This window comes from Salmo salar, chromosome 20, assembly GCF_965601325.2.
Source record: "Salmo salar chromosome 20, fSalSal1, whole genome shotgun sequence".
NCBI classification, from domain to species: Eukaryota; Metazoa; Chordata; class Actinopteri; order Salmoniformes; family Salmonidae; genus Salmo; species Salmo salar.
Window position 1 is genome coordinate 52955092 of NC_138310.1, and position 21554 is coordinate 52976645.

The window sequence follows — 21554 nt, forward strand, 5'->3', positions numbered from 1 at the left end:
GTATTCTGTGATTTACTGTAGACCCTGCCACATACGTCTCGTGTTTGAGCCGTTGAATTGCAACTCTACTTTGTCTCTATACTGATGCTTTACTTGTTTGATTGCCTTACGGAGTGAATAGCTACACCGTTTGTATTTGGTCATGTTTCCAGACGCTTTGCCCTGATTAAAAGCAGTGGTTTGCACTTTCAGTTTTGCGCAAATGCTGCCATCAATCCGTGGTTTCTGGTTAGGGAAGGTTTTAATAGTCACAGTGGGTACAACATCTCCAATGCACTTGTTAATAAACTCGCTCACGAGTCAGCGTATACATGCAACATTGTTGATGACAACAATTATTTTTTCACATAGCTTCTTAATATAAACCCACTAGCGTTCTATAATTACACTATCTGTTTGTGTTTCTTACATCGGCAAACAGCTAGTTTGTCTTTTCTTAGCAAGTTGGGCATAAATCCTGTTAGCCACTAATAGTTAGCTAGCTAATGCTAATCACTAATGCTAATCGATAGCTAGCTAATAAATGTACTGAGTCAGAGCAAATGTAATTAGCTATACAGCCTAATAATACTGTACCAGTGATTGTGTAGACCTAAATCAGCATATTGTTTATGCAACAGTATCTTCTAAATCAGGTTTTCCCAAACTGTGGTACGCGCAATGCCGTCGGGGGTACGCCAAATAACATTTTCAAACAGTCCATTTATATTTTCCAACAGGGCTATACATTTGGTTTATTTCTCACCTGAGTAGCCTTGTTTCACAGCCAAAAATACAATTAAACCATCTAGTGTTCAGAAAAATAACAACACAATGTCAAATACAGGTAGCCTAGTCAAATAATGAATATCCAATCACATTAACTGTTACGCTCTCGCAATTCCACTAACGGTCCGTATGTAGCCAAACGTAGCTGCTGCTCATTCCGTTTGCTCGGAAATTGATAAATGGTTAAAAAAAAGTAAGGCCCGCGTCCATAGAGACACATTCCAGCTCTACTTGTAGTACTGCTACTACCAGCAGAACCTGCTGAAGACCAAACTGCCCTCAGGTGACTAGGATATGAGATGTCAAACCATCACCCATATGATATCTCCAAAACCCACTGCCTGTACTGTGCCTTCTGAAAAGTATCCACACTCCTTGACAGTACTACACCTGCACCTGTCGACAACACAAGTTGTTCTGCTTCCACGAGCGCATCCAATGCTAGAATCAGTAATTCTATATTTGTTGTTAGCCCAGCTAGCATGGACACTGACAGTTGTGAATCTGATGCAGCCGACGAGCTACTGTCCCCCTACCAGGGAAAGAACCGAACAAAAGACAGGGACATTGGACCATCGAGGAGGCGCACATATGATGAGAACTACATTTATTTGGGGTTCACTTGTATTGGGAGTAGTGCCTTTCCTTAGCCACTGTGTATTATATGGGCAAAAGTACTATCTCACAACTCGATGAAACCTTCACTCTTGCACAGACATTTAGAAACAAAACATGCCAATTTCAAAAATAAGCCACGGGAGTTTTTTGAGTGAGAATTAAGACAACTTTAGAGTAGTAAGGCATGTTTAAAAGCAACATATACCATTAAGAAGAACGGGCTAGAAGTGTCTTATATGTCCAAGTGGCTAGGACAGACAAGCCCCATACTATTGTGGAGGACTTAATTCTTCCTGCTACCGTGGATATGGCTGGGATAATGCTGGGGGAAAAGGCCAAGAACACTATACAGACAATGCCTGCATCAAACAACACTGTTTCACGAAGCATCAGTAACATGGCAAGAGATGTTTTGAAACAATTACTGCTTCGCATACAAGCCAGTGAATTATATGTGTTACTGCTGGATGAGTCAACAGACGTGGAGGGCCTGGCACAGCTCCTGGTATATGTCCGTTACGTTTATGGGGGTCAATTAAGGAAGACATCCTCTTCTGGAAACCAGGACAACAGGAGATGATATTTTTAAAGTACTAGACAGCTTTGTGACATCAAATGGACTTTGGTGGTCAAGATGTGTTGGTATCTGTACTGATGGAGCAAAAGCCATGAAAGGAAGACATAGTGGAGTGGTAACGCGCATGCAAGCAGTTGCTCCCGACGCCACTTGGGTACACTGCAGCATCCACCGAGAGGCTCTTGCTGCCAAATGAATGCCTGACAGCTTGAAAGACATTTTGGACACTACAGTGGAAATGGTTAACTTTGTTATTAAAGCAAGGCCCCTGAACGTTCGTGTATTTTCTGCACTATGCAATGATATGGGCAGCGACCATGTAATACTTTTACAACATACATAAGTGCGCTGGTTATCAAGGGGAAAAGTATTGACACGTTTTTTTTAATTGAGAGACGAGCTTAAAGTTTTATTTACTGACCTTAATTTTCTTGTGGTCTGACCGCTTGCATGATGATGAGTTTCTCACACGACTGGCCTATCTGGGTGATGTTTTTTCTCACCTGAATGATCTGAATGTAGGATTACAGGGACTCTCTGTAACTATATTCAATGTGCGGGACAAAATTGAGGCTATGATTAAGAAGTTGGAGCTCTTCTCTGTCTGCATTAACAAAGACAACACACAGGTCTTTCCATCATTGTATGATTTTTTGTGTGCAAATGAACTCAAGCTTACGGACAATGTCAAATGTGATGTAGCGAAGCACCTGAGTGAGTTGTATGCGGAATTACGCAGGTACTTTCCCGAAACGGATGACACAAACTGGATTCCTTATCCCTTCCATGTTCTGCCTCCAGTCCACTTACCAATATCTGAACAAGAGAGCCTCATTGAAATTGCAACAAGCGGTTCTATGAAAATGTAATTTAATCAGAAGCCACTGCCAGATTTCTGGATTGGGCTGCGCTCCTGCCTTGGCAAATCGCGCTGGGACCTCTTTCTCCCCTCTCTCTCCAGATGAAATCTCGCGTCTTGTGACGGCCGGCCGCCCAACAACCTGCCCACTTGACCCTATCCCCTCCTCTCTTCTCCAGACCATTTCCGGAGACCTTCTCCCCTACCTCACCTCGCTCATCAACTCATCCTTGACCGCTGGCTACGTCCCTTCCATCTTCAAGAGAGCGAGAGTTGCACCCCTTCTGAAAAAACCTACACTCGATCCCTCCGATGTCAACAACTACAGACCAGTATCCCTTCTTTCTTTTCTCTCCAAAACTCTTGAACGTGCCGTCCTTGGCCAGCTCTCTCAGAATGACCTTCTTGATCCTAATCAGTCAGGTTTCAAGACTGGGCATTCAACTGAGACTGCTCTTCTCTGTGACACGGAGGCTCTCCGCACTGCTAAAGCTAACTCTCTCTCCTCTGCTCTCATCCTTCTAGACCTATCTGCTGCCTTTGATACTGTGAACCATCAGATCCTCCTCTCCACCCTCTCCGAGTTGGGCATCTCCGGCGCGGCCCACGCTTGGATTGCGTCCTACCTGACAGGTCGCTCCTACCAGGTGGCGTGGCGAGAATCTGTCTCCGCACCATGCGCTCTCACCACTGGTGTCCCCCAGGGCTCTGTTCTAGGCCCTCTCCTATTCTCGCTATACACCAAGTCACTTGGCTCTGTCATATCCTCACATGGTCTCTCCTATCATTGCTATGCAGACGACACACAATTAATCTTCTCCTTTCCCCCTTCTGATAACCAGGCGGCGAATCGCATCTCTGCATGTCTGTCAGACATATCAGTGTGGATGACGGATCACCACCTCAAGCTGAACCTCGGCAAGACGGAGCTGCTCTTCCTCCCGGGGAAGGACTGCCCGTTCCATGATCTCGCCATCACGGTTGACAACTCCCTTGTGTCCTCCTCCCAGAGTGCTAAGAACCGTGGCGTGATCCTGGACAACACCCTGTCGTTCTCCACTAACATCAAGGCGGTGACCCGATCCTGTAGGTTCATGCTCTACAACATTCGCAGAGTACGACCCTGCCTCACACAGGAAGCGGCGCAGGTCCTAATCCAGGCACTTGTCATCTCCCGTCTGGATTACTGCAACTCGCTGTTGGCTGGGCTCCCTGCCTGTGCCATTAAACCCCTACAACTCATCCAGAACGCCGCAGCCCGTCTGGTGTTCAACCTTCCCAAGTTCTCTCACGTCACCCCGCTCCTCCGCTCTCTCCACTGGCTTCCAGTTGAAGCTCGCATCCGCTACAAGACCATGGTGATTGCCTACGGAGCTGTGAAGGGAACGGCACCTCCATACCTTCAGGCTCTGATCAGGCCCTACACCCAAACAAGGACACTGCGTTCATCCACCTCTGGCCTGCTGGCCCCCCTACCTCTGAGGAAGCACAGTTCCCGCTCAGCCCAGTCAAAACTGTTCGCTGCTCTGGCACCCCAATGGTGGAACAAGCTCCCTCACGACGCCAGGACAGCGGAGTCAATCACCACCTTCCGGAGACACCTGAAACCCCACCTCTTTAAGGAATACCTAGGATAGGATAAAGTAATCCTTCTAACACCCCCCCCTTAAAAGATTTAGATGCACTATTGTAAAGTGGTTGTTCCACTGGATATCATAAGGTGAATGCACCAATTTGTAAGTCGCTCTGGATAAGAGCGTCTGCTAAATGACTTAAATGTAAATGTAAATGTAAATGTATCGTATAGTGTGCGTGTGGCAGGCTTACAATGTTGGCAAAAAACAACATTTGAGAGTGCGCTGACCCTGGTGCTAGAGGGGGTACGCAGCTAGAGGTTGAATGTTTGAAGGGGTATGGGACTATAAAAAGTTTGGGAACCACTGTTCTAAATCTAACAGGAATATGCGAAGCAAGAATATGTTAGATACATGAAGTAGCTAAGAGAAAACATTCAATATAGTTTAAGATTATTGGGTCCCCTAGGAAACACTTATCAACACTTTGGTTCCTAGTACCTACCCTGTCACAATAACTCCTCCCTGGCATTTTGATTCGTTGTCATGTCAAACAACACTGTTTTCAAAGTGCCTACTATTATATTCTAACTATAGAATTAGAATAATCATTATTTCTATAAATAACGTGTTTATAGATTGTTTGCCCAAATTGTGCAGCCCTACGTGGCAGTGTGGAAATGATCTGTAATGAGTGCAACAAATGCAGAAATGTATGAAAATGCAAATATTTTGGGGGGTTGAAGTTGATTTGAACAGTATAAAACAATCAGAATGGAGAAAGACCCATTGAAATCACATAGAATGTATTTGTTGCCACCATCACATAGAATGTATGTGTTGCCAACCCCCCCCAAAATTTTTTTGGGGGTATAATTATACAATGATATGATATTTTGTCCATATCGCCCAGCCCTAACCTTAGGTACAATGTATATTTCTGTACCTACTGCTGCTCTTTAATTATTTGTTAATTCAGTGTCAGTGTCAGTGTTTTTGTATGGTGTTTTGAATGTACTGTTTGAGATTAGCACCAACTGAAAGGGCATCCAAGGAGATTATGAGACCTTGGAGATTTGATTAGCTTCTGTAACTCTCTCTCACAGGTATAGTAATAAGAACACTTTCTCCCCCCACTAGTGCAATTATATAATTAACATGTTCTTTTTGCCCATTGGGATTTTGGCAATTACATTTCTGTACCTCCTATGGTGTACTGTGTGTTTGTTCATCTTGCAGTCCCACTGGAGTATTTTATTTCGTCCACTGTAGAATTGAAACTAAAGAAGAACAATAAGATTAACGTTTCATTTCATTTTGATGTTGAACTCTGATAATGAGCACTTTGCAAAGCGGATGATCACAATATTCTTCGTTTTTTATGAAATAAATTTTTGTAATACAGTATTGTCTTCTATTTGATGATTTGTGTTGTTTATTTCTCCCCCTTTCTTCTTAATTACTGTTACTTTGTTATTAACATTCCTTTGGAAAAGGTTGATTTGCACAAGACAGTAGGTGGATGGCAACCCCTATCAGGGTTCAGACCAACCTTCCACATACTCAAATCAATTAGAAAATTGCCCCTAACAGCTGGTCCAAGAATGTTTGCCAGAGCCAAACTGTAACAGAACACATTGTATACTTCAAAACAGAGCTTTTCTTGCCACTATATACAGTTACTACCTGTTCTATCGCTATAAAGCATGAAACACACTGAGAATCTCACTGCTGATAGGTACAGTGCCTATAGAAAGTCTACACCCTATAGAAAATGGTCTAAATTAAGACAAATAAATGAAACAGAAATATCATAAGTCTCCACCCCCCTGACTAAATACTTATTGGAAGCACCTTTGGCAGCCATTACAGCTGTGAATCATTTTCATTAAGATTCTACCAACTTTGCAGTTTGCACAACTCTTAGGGTAACACACAATATTCGAACCCCTTGACTTTTTCCAAATTTTGTTACATTACAGCCTTATTCTAAAATGGATTAAATTTAAAAAAAAATCCTCACCAATCTACACACAATGCCCCATAATGACAAAGAGAAAACAGGTTTTTAGAAATGTTTGCTACTTAAAACACAAAACCCCCAGAAATATCTTATTTACATAAGTATTCAAACCCTTTGCTATGAGACTCGTAATTGAGCTCAGGTGCATCCTGTTTCCAATGATCATCTTTGAGATGTTTCTACAACTTGATTGGAGTCCACCTGTGGTAAATTCAATTGATTGGACATGATTTGGAAAGGAACACAACTGTCTATATAAGGTCCCACGTTTGCATGTCAGAGCAAAAACCAAGCCATAAGGTCGAAGGAATTGTCTGTAGAGCTCCGAGACAGGATTGTGTCGAGGCACAGATCTGGGGAAGGGTAACAAAAATGTCTGTAGCATTGAAGGTCCCCAAGAACACAGGGGCCTCCATCATTATTAAATGGAAGAAGTTTGGAACCACCAAGACTCTTCCTAGAGTTGGCCGCCTGGACAAACTGAGCAATCGGGGGAGAAGGGCCTTGGACGGAGAGGTTACCAAGAACCCAATGGTGACTCTGACAGAGCTCCAGAGTTCCTCTGTGGAGATTGGAGAACCTTCAAGAAGGACAACCATCTCTGCAGCACTCCACCAATCAGGCCTTTATTGTAGATTGGCCAGACGGAAGCCACTCCTCAGTAAAAGACACATGACAGCCCACTTGGAGTTTTCCAAAAGGCACCTTAAAGATTCTCAGACCATGAGAAACAAAATTCTCTGGTCTAATGAAACCAAGCTTGAACTCTTTGGTCTGAATGCCAAGCGTCAGGTCTGGAGGAAACCCGGCACCATCCCTACAGTGAAGTATAGGGTGGGCAGCATTATGCTGTGGGGATGTCTTTCAGCAGCAGGGACTGGGAGACTAGTCAGGATCAAGGGAAAGATGAATGGAGCAAAGTACAGGGAGATCCTTGATGAAAACCTGCTCCAGAGTGCTCAGGACTTCCTTTTGGGGTGAAGGTTCACCTTCTAACGACCCTAAGCACGCCAAGACTACGCAGGAATGGCCCAGCCAGAGCCGGACTTGAACCCGATCGAACATCTCTGGAGAGACATGAAAATAGCTGTGCAGCGACGCTCCCCATCCAACCTGACAGAGCTTGAGAGGATCTGCAGAGAAGAATGGGAGAAACCCCCCAAATACAGGTGTGTCAAGCTTGTAGTGTCATACCCAAGAAGACTTGAGGCTGTAATCGCTGCCAAAGGTGCTTCAACAAAGTACTGAGTAAAGGGTCTGAATACTATGTAAATGTGATATTTCAGGGTTGTTTACATACATTTGCAAACATTTCTTAAAACTTGTTTTTGCTTTGTCAATATGGGGAATTGTGTGTTGATTGATGAGGGAAAAACATTTTTTTTATCCATTTTAGAATTAGGCTGTAATGTAACAAAATGTGGAAAAAGTAAATTAGTCTGAATACTTTCCGAATGTATTGCTTTTGTCAAAATTGGTTGGGGATCAGTAAATTCGGTTGGGGATCATTAATGGACAGCGATATTTCAACCTTTTTTTAAGCAGATTTAGGTCAGGACTGAGACTAGACCACTCAATTAATTTAAAGTACAGCTTTAGCCCATCTCCTGATGACAAAATTTAGCATTGCCCACAAATCCTTACAGGATGATGATTCAGCATGGCATCATTTTCACCCTGATTATTTCATTTAGGTACAGTATATCTTAGGGGTATATATATTCAAGCAATTTTTGCACATATCCATATTCCTAAACAACCTCAAGGTAAACAGAAGTTAATTGCAGTGTGTATAAGATATATTTGATGCACCCTCATGGTAATACAGACTTGTGAAGTACATACTGTATATCGACTATACTATACCATAGCGTGATTGGGGTCCACCTCATGGATACCACATTATGTGTCTGTAATGTTATTACTACTATTACTTTTAAGAAATTACCAGTAATAAGTCTTAATCTCATTTTATTTATCCATTATTCAAATGTTTGTATTTGGTATTTTAAGCAGATGTAGGTCAGGACTGAGGAACGCTCCATTCTGGTGTGTCTTTTGCATACAAATTTGTGCAATTGTCCCAAAGAAAAATAAAACCCTCTTCCAAAGTTACGTTTTTAGACGACTGATATGGGTTTTCCTTTGCCTGGGCTTTGCTCATTTCATATTTGTTTTGATCCAACAATCTACCCAGTCCCTGTCGGTGACAAGCATACCCATAACATGATGCTGCCACCACAATAATTGAAAATTCAAAGCGATCAAAAACATTGCATTCACTCCATATTACTGGCCTATATGACAAAGTGAAAAGAAAGAAGCCTTTGTTAAAAAAAAAACACTCCAAATCATCCATTCTGTTTTCAGCAAGGCTGTTAAATAATACTGCAAGACAACACAACAAATACATTTAAAACTATAGGGTTGGGTTAAATCAAATACAACACAGAGTGAAACCCTCTGTATTTTCAAGTATTGTAGTGGCAGCATTGTGTTATGGGTATGCTTGTAATCATAAGATATTAGCTGTGTGTTTGGTTTACAAGAACTCAAGGCACATTTTTGCCAAAGGGTTCATGTTGGGCCGATATCTCATGTTCTCTTGAGGTCGCTGACATCGTCCATAGTTTTATTTTTTGGACCAGTACATTTCACTGTTTGTCACACGCCAGCTTCTCTTGCTTAGCTTGTTTTGTTCATTAGAGAGAATAGATACATGAGGTCATATGCTTCTAGGGTATTTGCTTGCCTGTGTCTTGCTGCCATTGACGCTGAGGTCATGGACAGATTTCATTGATTTGTTGTGCAAGAGTGAACATCTTGTAAGATAAGTGTGAAAATGACACCACTGTCTATGGACTGTGAAGTACTTACAATATTACATGTCTCAAGCCAAGTTCTACTCCCTCTCCTCTGTTGCTAAGATGAACTTCATGTCAACCCACATAAACATTGAAAAACATAAATGAGTAAGATATGCAAATAAATTCCACCATTATAATCCAATTATGTTTATGTCACTGATGGATTATAAACAAATGTCCCTGGGTGCACTTTGAGATATTAATTTGTGTAATCCTAAAACCATTGTGGATGAAATTAAGCTTTTTTCAAAGATGATTTCATTACAAAGAGGAAGTGAAATGAAAAGTAGTAAATCGATAAAGAGCGCTCTGTTTTGTCACCAGATAATCTTTGTATGGTAACAGGCAATGGTGTTTTGTTCAATGCATGAAGGAGCTCAATGTTTTTTTCAATGGCACACTTCCAAAGGACTCCTCCACAAACGCTATCTCTCACCCATCCGTCTCAACCCATTTCTATGGTAACTAATTACCACAAGGGTTTCTCGTCTTTCTTCTCTCCTTTAAACAAGTTGGCTTACAAAAGACAATCAGAATAATGGAGAAAAGCCTTGACAAATGAGGGACAACGTGATTGCGAGCCTGAAGGAAGTAATGAAGGCGTGCATTCATCTATCATGTGAGATAAACTGCAGAGAGACACAATAACACATTTAACTCAGAACCTGGCACTGGAGCTTTCTAATTTTGTAGACACATAAGAGTTATGCTAATACATCACATGGTCTGCTTTGAGTCCAGCGTGGCAGCATATTGATGACTCCAATACACTTAAATTTAAGCGCTAGGAGCCGTGGATTTATTCGTACAATATTGCTAATACTACTACCTGTAATGCCGTAGTGAGATAAGATCAGATAAGATGAGATAAACAAGATTTTCATTGAAGAGGCCTACATACAAGGCTTTTATAAATAAATGATTAATACCTTCAATTTACATTTTACTCACTACATATGTACAGCATAGACACTTCAGTACAGTCTTTGAATCAGGAGCTAGTATGTTTTTTATCGTATTCACATGAATACATTTCGATTGAAAAAAAGCGGAATAATGTGTGTATGTGTTCAACAACCTTATCTTTGTAGCCAGCAGCATACCCCCCTGCATCCCACTGCTGGCTTGTCTCTGAAGAAAAGCAGGGTTGGTCCTGGTAAGTCCCAGGATGGGAGACCAGATGCTGCAAGTGGTGTTGGAGGGCCAGAAGGAGCCACTAAGATCCCCAGGGCAGTGATTGGGGACATTGCCCTGTGTAGGGTGATGTTAAATGGGTGTCCTGACTCTCTGTGGTCACTAATGATCCCATAGCACTTATTGTAAGAGTAGGGGTGTTAACCCTGGTGTCCTGGCTAAATTCCCATCATGGCCACCTAATCATCCCCATCTTCCAATAGGTCATTCATCTCCCCTGTAACTATTCCCCAGGTTGTTGCTGTAAATGAGAATGTGTTCTCAGTCAACTTACCTGGTAAAATAGAAACATTTGGACATTTGGAGACATGCCTAAGGGCAGAAGCTAGTATGCTGAATGGGAGGGATAAGCAATATATATTTTTAGATTCCCCTCTCAATGCCGCCTGTACTATTTCATCCCATTGAGAATGTTGGTCCACTACCACCGCCGTTTTGATAACAGGTTTCAATCCTGCCATCAAAGCAGACGTAGAAATTCCTGCATTTTGATCGTATCTATCCCCCATTGTCAGATTAGTACATAATGCATCATCCATCCAATCCACATAATCATGTATTCCTTCTTTCGGACCCTGAGTACAGTTACCTAACTTACACGCATCCGGTCGAAACAATACATTCCCAACTGTAGTTAAGAATCCCTCAATTTCATAATTCGCTTCGCGTCTCGGGGTCCAACCCGACGTTCGAAATCCCTGTGCGAGGGTTGGCAACATGGCCTTGGCAAAAGCGAGCGTACAATATGATCGTAATCATCAGCATGAACCCAAAAATGTTGCCCTGTTTCCTCAGGAAACCGATAAATTCTTCACTTCACCCCTCCACAAAGGCAGTTCTGTGTACAGTATAGTGGTAGGTTGATGAATTCCCCTGAACCGGATCAGCTTGCACGGCCTTACAGATGTAGATTCTTAATTTGATCACACTTTTGCTGCTGAGAATTTTCCTGAACAGCAGGAAATGCAAACTTGCAAAGTTTGAAAAGGCTTCTAAAGTTTGTAATTTTCACTGTAAAATTTTACACTTGAAATGCCGTAACAAAAAATGTATTTATCACCACAGAAAATTCCCATTATTTATAATCCACATACTAATTCACATTTCCTGTTTCTGCAGGATTGTTTTCCTGGTGTAGCAAGATGGCTCAAATTAAGAACCTACATCTGTGGCTATGTGCAACCTCCACAGGGCTTTTTCTCCCTCTTCATTAGTTTTCCCCACATGAAGTGTGGATTAGAGTGGAGCTGAGCTGGCACAGGGGCTGAGGCCCAGACTACACTACTCTCCTACAGCATGATAAAGAGCCTGTATGGTAAACAGATTACAATAGCCCTATAATGGGCCTGTGCTAATCTCCAGGGGGTAGATGAGTTGTAGTTCCAGCATCAGGCCTGCATGGAAAAAACATGACAAAAGAACATTTGTTCAGTAGATGACCACTGTCTATATAAAATGAACCATAAAGTGCAGTAATTTTAGAAGGATAGATAGCGGCCTAATGATTGGTTGTAATAAAGCCTGTCTGCTGGCAGCATACATTTCATGTAGCATATGAACACATATTTCATGTAGCATATGAACACATATTTCATGTAGCATATGAACACATATTTCCAGGCAATGGGGCTGATGCCAAGAAAATAAGGTTTGTTCGAGCTTCACGTAAAATGTGTATCATTAGTCTACGGGCAATGCAGAGTAGCATGGGAAATTGGCCTGCTTTTAATACCATTGGTGAATGTGCTAATAATTTATTTAACCAACACTTTTAATAGGGTCTCCAAACAGGCATGCATAAATCATTTAGTTTTCAATTGCCCAACTGATAGTGGTGTCAACACATCTACAAAAGCCTTTCACTGTTGGGACATCAGTGACAGAATCACATTAACATACAATAACATATTTATTTGGCTCCATGTTTTCTTGACTGCCTCATTTCCTCGGGTTCTGGATGAGGCGGCTTCCTTTTGTGTGAGCCTTGAGGTTATTTACTCTTGTGAAATACAAGTCAACCCTTTTAGACAGCCCTCCTGGCTATGGGAGTGTAATCAATAAGGATATTACACTAGAAAAGTATACAATGTTATTAAATTCTCCTGCTCTCTCTGTGTTCTCTCTGGCCCACAAAGCTTTATGTATGGGCTCTGTCCCCTTGCCTTTTCTCCAAAACACACTACACACTACCCAGTCTCCCTGATGAACACATCCTGGGTGAATGCTGTTTTGCTCAGCAACTCACTGAGAAGTACAAACGTGTCAGCTGCCAAAACTCAGGCTTGCATGGGTGACTGAGCGGGCACCATTCTAGTTGTGCAGTCATGTAAGCCATGTTGTCTTTGGTCCCATGATCCCAGTCAGTCAGGAAACACGCAGAAGAACATCTTTACCAGCGCAGGTGGTGATTCCTTTCTGAAATACTATCAAGCTGGCGGTTGTATTTGTTGAAACAATTGCAGAGTTTACCCCAGATTACCCTATTCCACATTTTTTCAGCTGTGTATTTTAATCTTTATTGCTGATAAATGTCTCGGTTTATAAATGTAGGGATTCAAAAGGTCTTGAGTGATACTAAATGTCAAAATGGTTTATAGAGAGTAGTGTCAAAATGAATGCCAATATCATGATCATTAATCGCCCACTGCTCCGAGGGAGCCAGTGTAACGAAGATAGAAATGTCAGGACAACCCTGATCACAGGTACACAGGTTATATATATCATACATTTATGATTTCATCTTTAAAATCTACTCTGTACTGGTATGCATTTGGGGAGTTTTTACCATTCTTTATGATATCTGTAGACTCAGACGGAACAGCATACCTCCCAACCTTATTAACTAGGCCTGCATTTCAAATATAGAACAATCAAATAATGTCAGAAAGATACATTGGGATTCTGACTGTCACCCAGCATAACCAGAATACCAATGAACCCTGAAAACACTGTTCCATTAATGGCATTCCTGTACACAATTTTCTAGTTTCCATTTTCCATTGACATATTAGTAATTTAGCAGACGGTCTTATCGTTTACATTTATTTTACAGACAAATAGTTAATGCTTCGAACACACCGACAGTGTCATTGCATTTTGGTACACCAGAATTACATTAATTTCCAATGAAACGCTACGTTTGCCTTGCAGCACTGCGTTGCAGAGGCAGTTGCAGTGCGTTCGGTGTGGTGCATACATTGGATTTATCGAACGTATGCTCCAAACTGTATGTGTAGATGGCTTGACAGAAATGTTTGAACTTTTGTTGCATACATATCCAGATGATGCTGCATACTGTTTTGCGTAATGACGCTGTTGGTGTGTTCAAAGCGTAAGACATACTGTAATGTGGTAAGCCATAATTCTAGCTTGTGTTGTGCATCATTGAAGCATGCTTGAAATACTTCAGAGAAGTGATTATCTCAGAGCAATTGTAGCATATACCAGGGAAGGTTCCACAGGAGCACTGGCAGAGTCAATCTAGAATATCCAAGTCAGTGTGTTTTCACATCTGCATTAATAAGAGGTAACCATGCTGCTCTACGTCTTCCTTGTATACAGTACACAAATCCTGGCCTGCTAAGTACTCCCACCTCTCTGTGAAGGCAGTTCTGATTTAATGAGACTCATTCTGTGGTTTGGATAACAGAGCTACAGGAATCTTTTTATTATTTTATAGATTTTTTTACCCCTTTTCTCCCCAATTGCGTGATATTCAATTGGTAGTTGCAGTCTTGTCCCATCGCTGCAACTCCCGTACAGTCTCGGGAGAGGTGAAGGTTGAGAACCATGCTTCCTACGAAACACGACCCTGCCAAGCCGCACTGCTTCTTGACACACTGCCTGCTTAACCCGGAAGCCAGCCCCACCAATGTATCGGAGGAAACACACCGTACAGCTGGCGACAGAAGTCAGCATGCATGCACCCAGCCGCCACAAGGAGTCGCTAGAGCGCAATGGGACAAGGACATCCCAGCCGGCCGAACCTTCCCCTAAGACGTTGGGCCAATTGTGCGCCACCTCATGGGTCTCCTGGTTGCTGTCGGCTGCGATACAGCACAGGATTGAACCCGGATCTGTAGTGACGCCTCTAGCACTGCGATGCAGTGCCTTAGACCGCTGTGCCAGTCGGGAGGTCCAGAGCTATGGGAATCTACAGTTACAGTATAACTCTATCCAATATACTGTACATAACATAATTGTAATTACTTTTTGTTATTTATCCAAAGTACCAGGCATCTTGAACTTTTAGATTTACCCTGATGCTGTATCTTTCATACACTCTAAGGCCAGTTTATTAGGTACACCACCCTGTTCACGAAAATCGTTTGCTCCTATGGACAGTGAGTCACATGGCCGCAGCTTGCTATATAAAGCAGGCAGACGGGCATAGAGGCATTCAGCTACTGTTCGATTAAACGTTACAATGGGAAAAACATGTGACCTAAGCGACTTTGAGAGTTGGTTCCGGGTGCACTGATCCAGTATCTCAGTAATACTTTTGTCTAGGGTTTACCGAGAAGGGTGCGACAATTAAAAATCATCCAATCAGCGGAAGTCCTGTGGGCGAAAACAGCTCATTGATGAGAGAGATCGAAGGAGAATGGCAAGAATCATGCAAGCTAACTGGCAGGCAACAAACAGGCAGATGACGGTGCAGTACAACAGAGGTGTGCAGAACGGCATCTCGGAACACACAACTCGTTGGTCCTTGTCATGGATGGCCTATTGCGACAAACGACCACACCGGGTTTCACTCCTATTAGCTAAAAAGGAGAAGAAGTGGCCCAGTGGGCACGCGATCACCAACACTGGACAATTGAGGAGTGGAAAAACATTGCCTGGTCCAACGAATCCCGGTTCATGTTGCGTCATGCTGATGGCAGAGTCAGGATTTGGCGTAAGCAGCATGAGTCCATGGCCCCTCCTGCCTGGTGTTAATGGTACATGCTGATAGAGGTGGTGTAACGGTGTGGGCAATGTTTTCCTTAAGCATGTTTAGTCCCTTGATACCAATTGAGCAAGGTTTAATGCCACACCTTGTAGAATCCTAGCTAAAATAATTCAGGCTGTTTTGGAGGTGAAGGGGAGTCCGACCCGGTACTAGATGTGTGTACCTAATAAACTGGCCGCCTGAGTGTAGATATGCTGGCTGGTATCTGTGTCAGTATGAATCTCTCAATTCAGAGCTGTAATTAGTCTTAAATAGCTATTATTAGAGTCTTAAAGATATTGCTTAAATCCATAAGTGCTTTACAACAGGGGTGTCAAACCCATTCCACTCGTTTTCCTTTGAATGAACACTTAGACAACCAATCAAGTACAAGAGTGGAGCGAAAACCCACAGACACTCGACCCTCCATGGAATGAGTTTGACACTGGCTTTACAGCTACTCTCCAGGGGAATGTAAGGTGATTCAGGTACGTTTTTCATTAAAGGTATACTTGGGATTTTGGCAGAGGCCCTTTATCTACTTTCCCAGAGTCAGATGAACTCATGGATACCACTTTTATGTCTTTGCATTCAGTATGAAGGAAGTTAGAGGTAGTTTCGACAGCCAATGGTAACTAGAGTTAGCGCAATGACTGGAAGTCCATGGTATCTACTAGCATTCTAGCAGTTACCATAGACTTCCAGTCATTGTGCTAATGCTAATTAGCAATTATGCTAATGCTAGTTAGCAACTTCCTTCAAACTGCACACAGAGACATAAAAATGGTATCCAAAATCCTGAACTATCCCTTTAAGCCTCTCAAGGTTGACAAATGCTAAGCCTTTTGAAATGCTCCTCTGCTTTTGTGTTGATCTTTTTCTAACACATATGGCATGTCCTTGTTCTTTCTTTGGTCAATATAACCTCCGGATGAGTTGTTTTCTACTATCTCTGTGTTGCTTCACTTCTCTCATTGTCTTGGAAACAATACATCGTTTTTTAAGTGTGACTACTTTGTAGACAGATATGCAGAATGGCTTTTACATTGACCTCTTACTGATGGATAAGGTTGTTTATCTAATGTAGACGGAATCAAACAAGTCATATGACGTGAGGCAGTAGATCTGTCTTACTTTTTGAGCCCCTGGAGTTTATCCAAGTGCATCCATATGTAAACAAACATATGAAAATAGATAAAGAGCATGTAGAAATCATTAGAGGCACCAGAGATGAGTCAGTGTTCAAAACAGTTAGGATTTCAAATAACAAAAGCCATGATGGTATCTTACCTTACAGCGGAATTGTCTTTGGATATCTTTCACAGTGGGGATCAATGGTTTGGGAAACAAAGGAGAGGGAGAAATGCAGGGGTGTGATAACTAGATGGGTTTCCCTGGGCAACCAGTAATAGAACACAATGCAATCATACGGCACATGAGTAAACACATTTGTTGCATGTAGCGTTTAGTCATTTTGACGAGCCTTGGAATAATTGTCCCCCAACCGGCCTCATAAGAGTTTTCCCCATCTCCACATTTTGTATTTTTCTCAATCTGACTGTAAATAGACCCTGCCCACTCAATACACAATAGCCTATCCAGGCTCAGCTGCGGTGATCTGGCATTTACAGAGAGAAAGGAAGCCCGTGTCCATGGATTCCCAGCTTTCTCACTGATCTGGCCCGATGCGCTGAGGAGGCCTTCCTGGAACAGAAAATAGAAACGTCTAATGATGAAGAGGGAATGGATATGGACCGGTCTCTCTTCTCTGCTGCTGCCTGGGCTACTGTAGCTCAGGAACTGGAGATATCTCTGAGATTGGCTGCATTGCTCAAGAATATGATTAAACAGCATGATCATTACACAGGTGCACCTTGTGCTGGGGACAATTAAAGGCCACTCTAAAATGTGCAGTTTTGTCACACAACACAATGGCACAGGTGTCTCGAGGTTTGAGGGAGTGTGGAATTGGCATGCTGACTGCAGGAAAGTCCACCAGAGCAGTTGCCAGATAATTTAATGTTACTTTCACTACCATAAGTTAGCTCCAACATTGTTTTAAAGAATTTGGCAGTAAGTCCAACCAGCCTCACAACCACAGACCACGTGTAACCATATCAGCCCAGGACCTCCACATCCGGCTTCTTCACTTGCGGGATCGTCTGAGACCAACCACCTGGACAGCTGATGAAACGATGAGTTTGCACAACCAAAGAATTTCTGCACAAACTGTCAGAAACTGCCTCAGGGAAGCTCATCTGCATGCTCGTCGTCCTCACCAGGGTCTTGATCTGACTGCAGTTCGGGTCGTGACAAACAAATGCTCACCTTCCATGGCCCCTGGCACTCTGGAGAAGTGTGCTCTTCACGGATGAATCCAGGTTTCGTGTGGGCGAGCGGTTTGCAGATATCAAAGTTGTGAACAAGAGGTGGCCATACCAAGGTGGCAGTAGGGTTATGGTATGGGCAGGCATAAGCTACGGACAACAAGCACAATTGAATTTTTATCGATGGTAATTTAAACACACAAAGATACCGTGACGAGATCCTGAGTCCCATTTGTCGTGCCAGTCATCCGCTGCCATCACCTCATGTTTCCCCATGTCTCAAGGATCTGTACACAATACCTGGAAGGTGAAAATGTCCCAGATCTTCCATGGCCTGCATACTCACCAGACATTTCACCCATTGAGCATGTTTGGGATGCTCTGTATTGACGTGTACGACAGCGTGTTCTAGTTCACTCCAATATCCAGCAACTTTGCACAGCTAATGGCGAAGAGTGGGACAACATTCCACAGGCCACAGTCAACTGCCTGATAAACTATGCAAAGGAGATGTGTCACACTGCATGAGGCAAATGGTGGTCACACCAGATACTGACTGGTTTTCTGATCTGTGACCAACAAATGCATATCTGTTATTCCCAGTCATGTAAAATCTGTAGATTAGGGCATAATTAATTAATTTATATTGATTGATTTCCATATATGAACTGTAACTCAGTAAAATCTTTGAAATTGTTTTATGTTGCGTTTATATTTTTATTCTGTCTACATGGTGATTTATATGCTGATGGTAGTATAGTATGGGATTTTTTAACAAACCAGTCTTCAACTGTTTTCCACAACAGTGGTCAAGTCAATATATAATATATAGCCCTGTATACACATCAATATACACTATACAAATCAATATACACATAAATATTATATAAATATGTGTATTGAAACACAAGTCCCTACTTCAGAAGCTGTCATGTTGTATTGGGAAAATATGATTAAACCACTATGATTAATGTAAATTAGTATTCAGGTCTTGGTCATTGAATGGATGACTGACAGAATTATTTATTTGGTTGGGAGAAGTAAAATAAACCGCTATCGAGCAGTTGTCTTCCTTCACATGACTGAGGGCTCTAGATGACAGGCAAAACCCCCTAAATGAACCAACCTAAATGCTTCATTTGGTTTCCAGTCATTTTACTATAGAGGTAATTTGTTAATTAATAGGCTAAATGAAGTGTGACAGAGAGAGATTAGAAATCCACCTCCCCCACCTTCAGTATCGGAGACACAATAATCTCTCTCGGAAATTCTGAGGTACGCAATGAATTTGAAAAAATATTTGAAGAATATGAATCTGAATGATGTTAGATGTGGTTAAATTGCCTGTCTCATTAAAACAGATTATTTTCTTTCATTGTGCAGCTTTATTTTCCAGCACATTTCAAAATCTCTTTGACACGGAGCATAAGAAAAAGGCCTCAACCCCCATAAACAGGCCTAGAATAAAATATGTCACCCACCACCTAGATTCGTTCCTACAGTTGAAGTTGGAAGTTTACATACACCTTAGCCAAATACATTTTAACTCAGTTTTTCACAATTCCTGACATTTAAGCAGAGTAAAAATCCCCTGTCTTAGGTCAGTTAGGATCACCACTGTATTTTAAGTATGTGAAATGTTACAATAATAGTAGAGCGAATTATTTATTTCATATTTTATTTATTTCATCACATTCCCAGTAGGTCAGAAGTTTACATACACTCAATTAGTACTTTCTAGCATTGCCTTTATATTGTTTAACTTAGGTCAAACATTTTGGGTAGCCTTCCACAAGCTTCCCACAATAAGTTGGGTGAATTTTGGTTCAATCCTCCTGACAGAGCTGGTGTAACTGAATCAGGTTTGTAGGCCTCCTTGCTCGCGCATGCTTTTTCAGTTCTGCCCACAATTTTTCTATGGGATTGAGGTCTGGGCTTCGTGGTGGCCACTCCAATACCTTCACTTTGTTATCCTTAAGCCATTTTGCCACAACTTTGGAAGTATGCTTGTGGTCATTGTCCATTTGGAAGACCCATTTGCGACCAAGCTTTAACTTCCTGACTGATGTCTTGAGATGTTGCTTCAATATATCCACATACTTTTCCTGCCTCATGATGGCATCTATTTTGTGAAGTGCAAAAGTCCCTCCTGCAGCAAAGCACCCCCACAACATGATGCTGCCACCCCCTTGCTTCATGGTTGGGATGGAGTTCTTCGGCTTGCAAGCCTCTCCATTTTTCCTCCAAACATAATGATGGTCATTATGGCCAAACAGTTATATGTTTGTTTCATCAGACCAGAGGACATTTATCCAAAAAGTACGGTCTTTGTCCCCATGTGCAGTTGCAAACCGTAGTCTGGCTTTTTTATGGCGGTTTTGGAGCAGTGGCTTCCTCCTTGCTGAGCGGCCTTTCAGGTTATGTTGATATAGGACTCGTTTTACTGTGGATATAGATACTTTTGTACCTGCTTCCTACAGCATCTTCACAAGGTCATTTGCTGTTGTTCTGGGATTGATTTGCACTTTTCGATTCAAACTACGTTGATCACTAGGAGACCAAACGTGTCTATTTTCTGTGCGGTATGACGGCTGTGTGGTGACATGGTGTTTATACTTGCGTACTATTGTTTGTACAGATGAACGTGGTAACTTCAAGCATTTGGAAATTGCTCCCAAGGATGAACCAGACTTGTGGAGGTCTCCAATTCCTTTTCTGAGGTCTTGGCTAATTTATTTTGATTTTCCCATGATGTCAATCAAAGAGGCACTGAGTTTGAAGGTAGGCCTTGACATATATCTACAGGTACACCTCCAATTGACTCAAATGATGTCAATTAGCCTGTCAGAAGCTTCTAAAGCCATGACATAATGTTCTGTAATTTTCCAAGCTGTTTAAAGGGACAGTCAACTCAGTGTATGTAAACTTCTGACCCACTGGAATTGTGATACAGTGAATTATAAGTGAAATAATCTGTCTGTAAACAATTGTTGGAAAAATTACTTGTGTCATGCACAAAGTAGATGTCCTAACCGACTTGCCAAAACTATAGTTTGTTAACAAGAAATTTGTGGAGTGGTTGAAAAACGAGTTTAAAATGACACCGACCTAGGTGTATGTAAACTTCCAACTTCAACTGTATGTAGCTAGGTGTTTTTTTTACATTGCATAAAAGTAGAGACTGGCATATCATACATGGCATATCATACACTGCAGTTGAGGAACAATTGTAAAGTAATTCTGCTTTGAAAGTTGATAAACTTGTAACCCCACTTTTGTGAAATTGGTCCTTGAATGTTTTGGTATACCTACTGGAGAGCTCTTTTTGGTCTACAACCATTTAGCATCATTCACACCCTCTTAACCTCCCTGGGCAAGGTGGGATGTTTGCCAGTGGAATCGTGTGGCACGAATTACAAATACCTCATAAATGCTATAACTTCAATTTCTCAAACATATGACTATTTTACACCATTTTAAAGACAAGACTCTCGTTAATCTAACCACACTGTCCAATTTCAAAAAGGCTTTACAGCGAAAGCAAAACATTAGATTATGTCAGGAGAGTACCCTGCCAAAAATAATCACACAGCCATTTTCAAAGCATGCATATATGTCACAAAAACCAAAACCACAGCTAAATGCAGCACAAACCTTTTGATGATCTTCATCAGATGACACTCCTAGGACATTATGTTATACAATACATACATGTTTTGTTCAATCAAGTTCATATTTATATAAAAAAAAAACTTTTTACATTAGCATGTGATGTTCAGAACTAGCATACCCACCGCAAACTTCCGGTGAATTT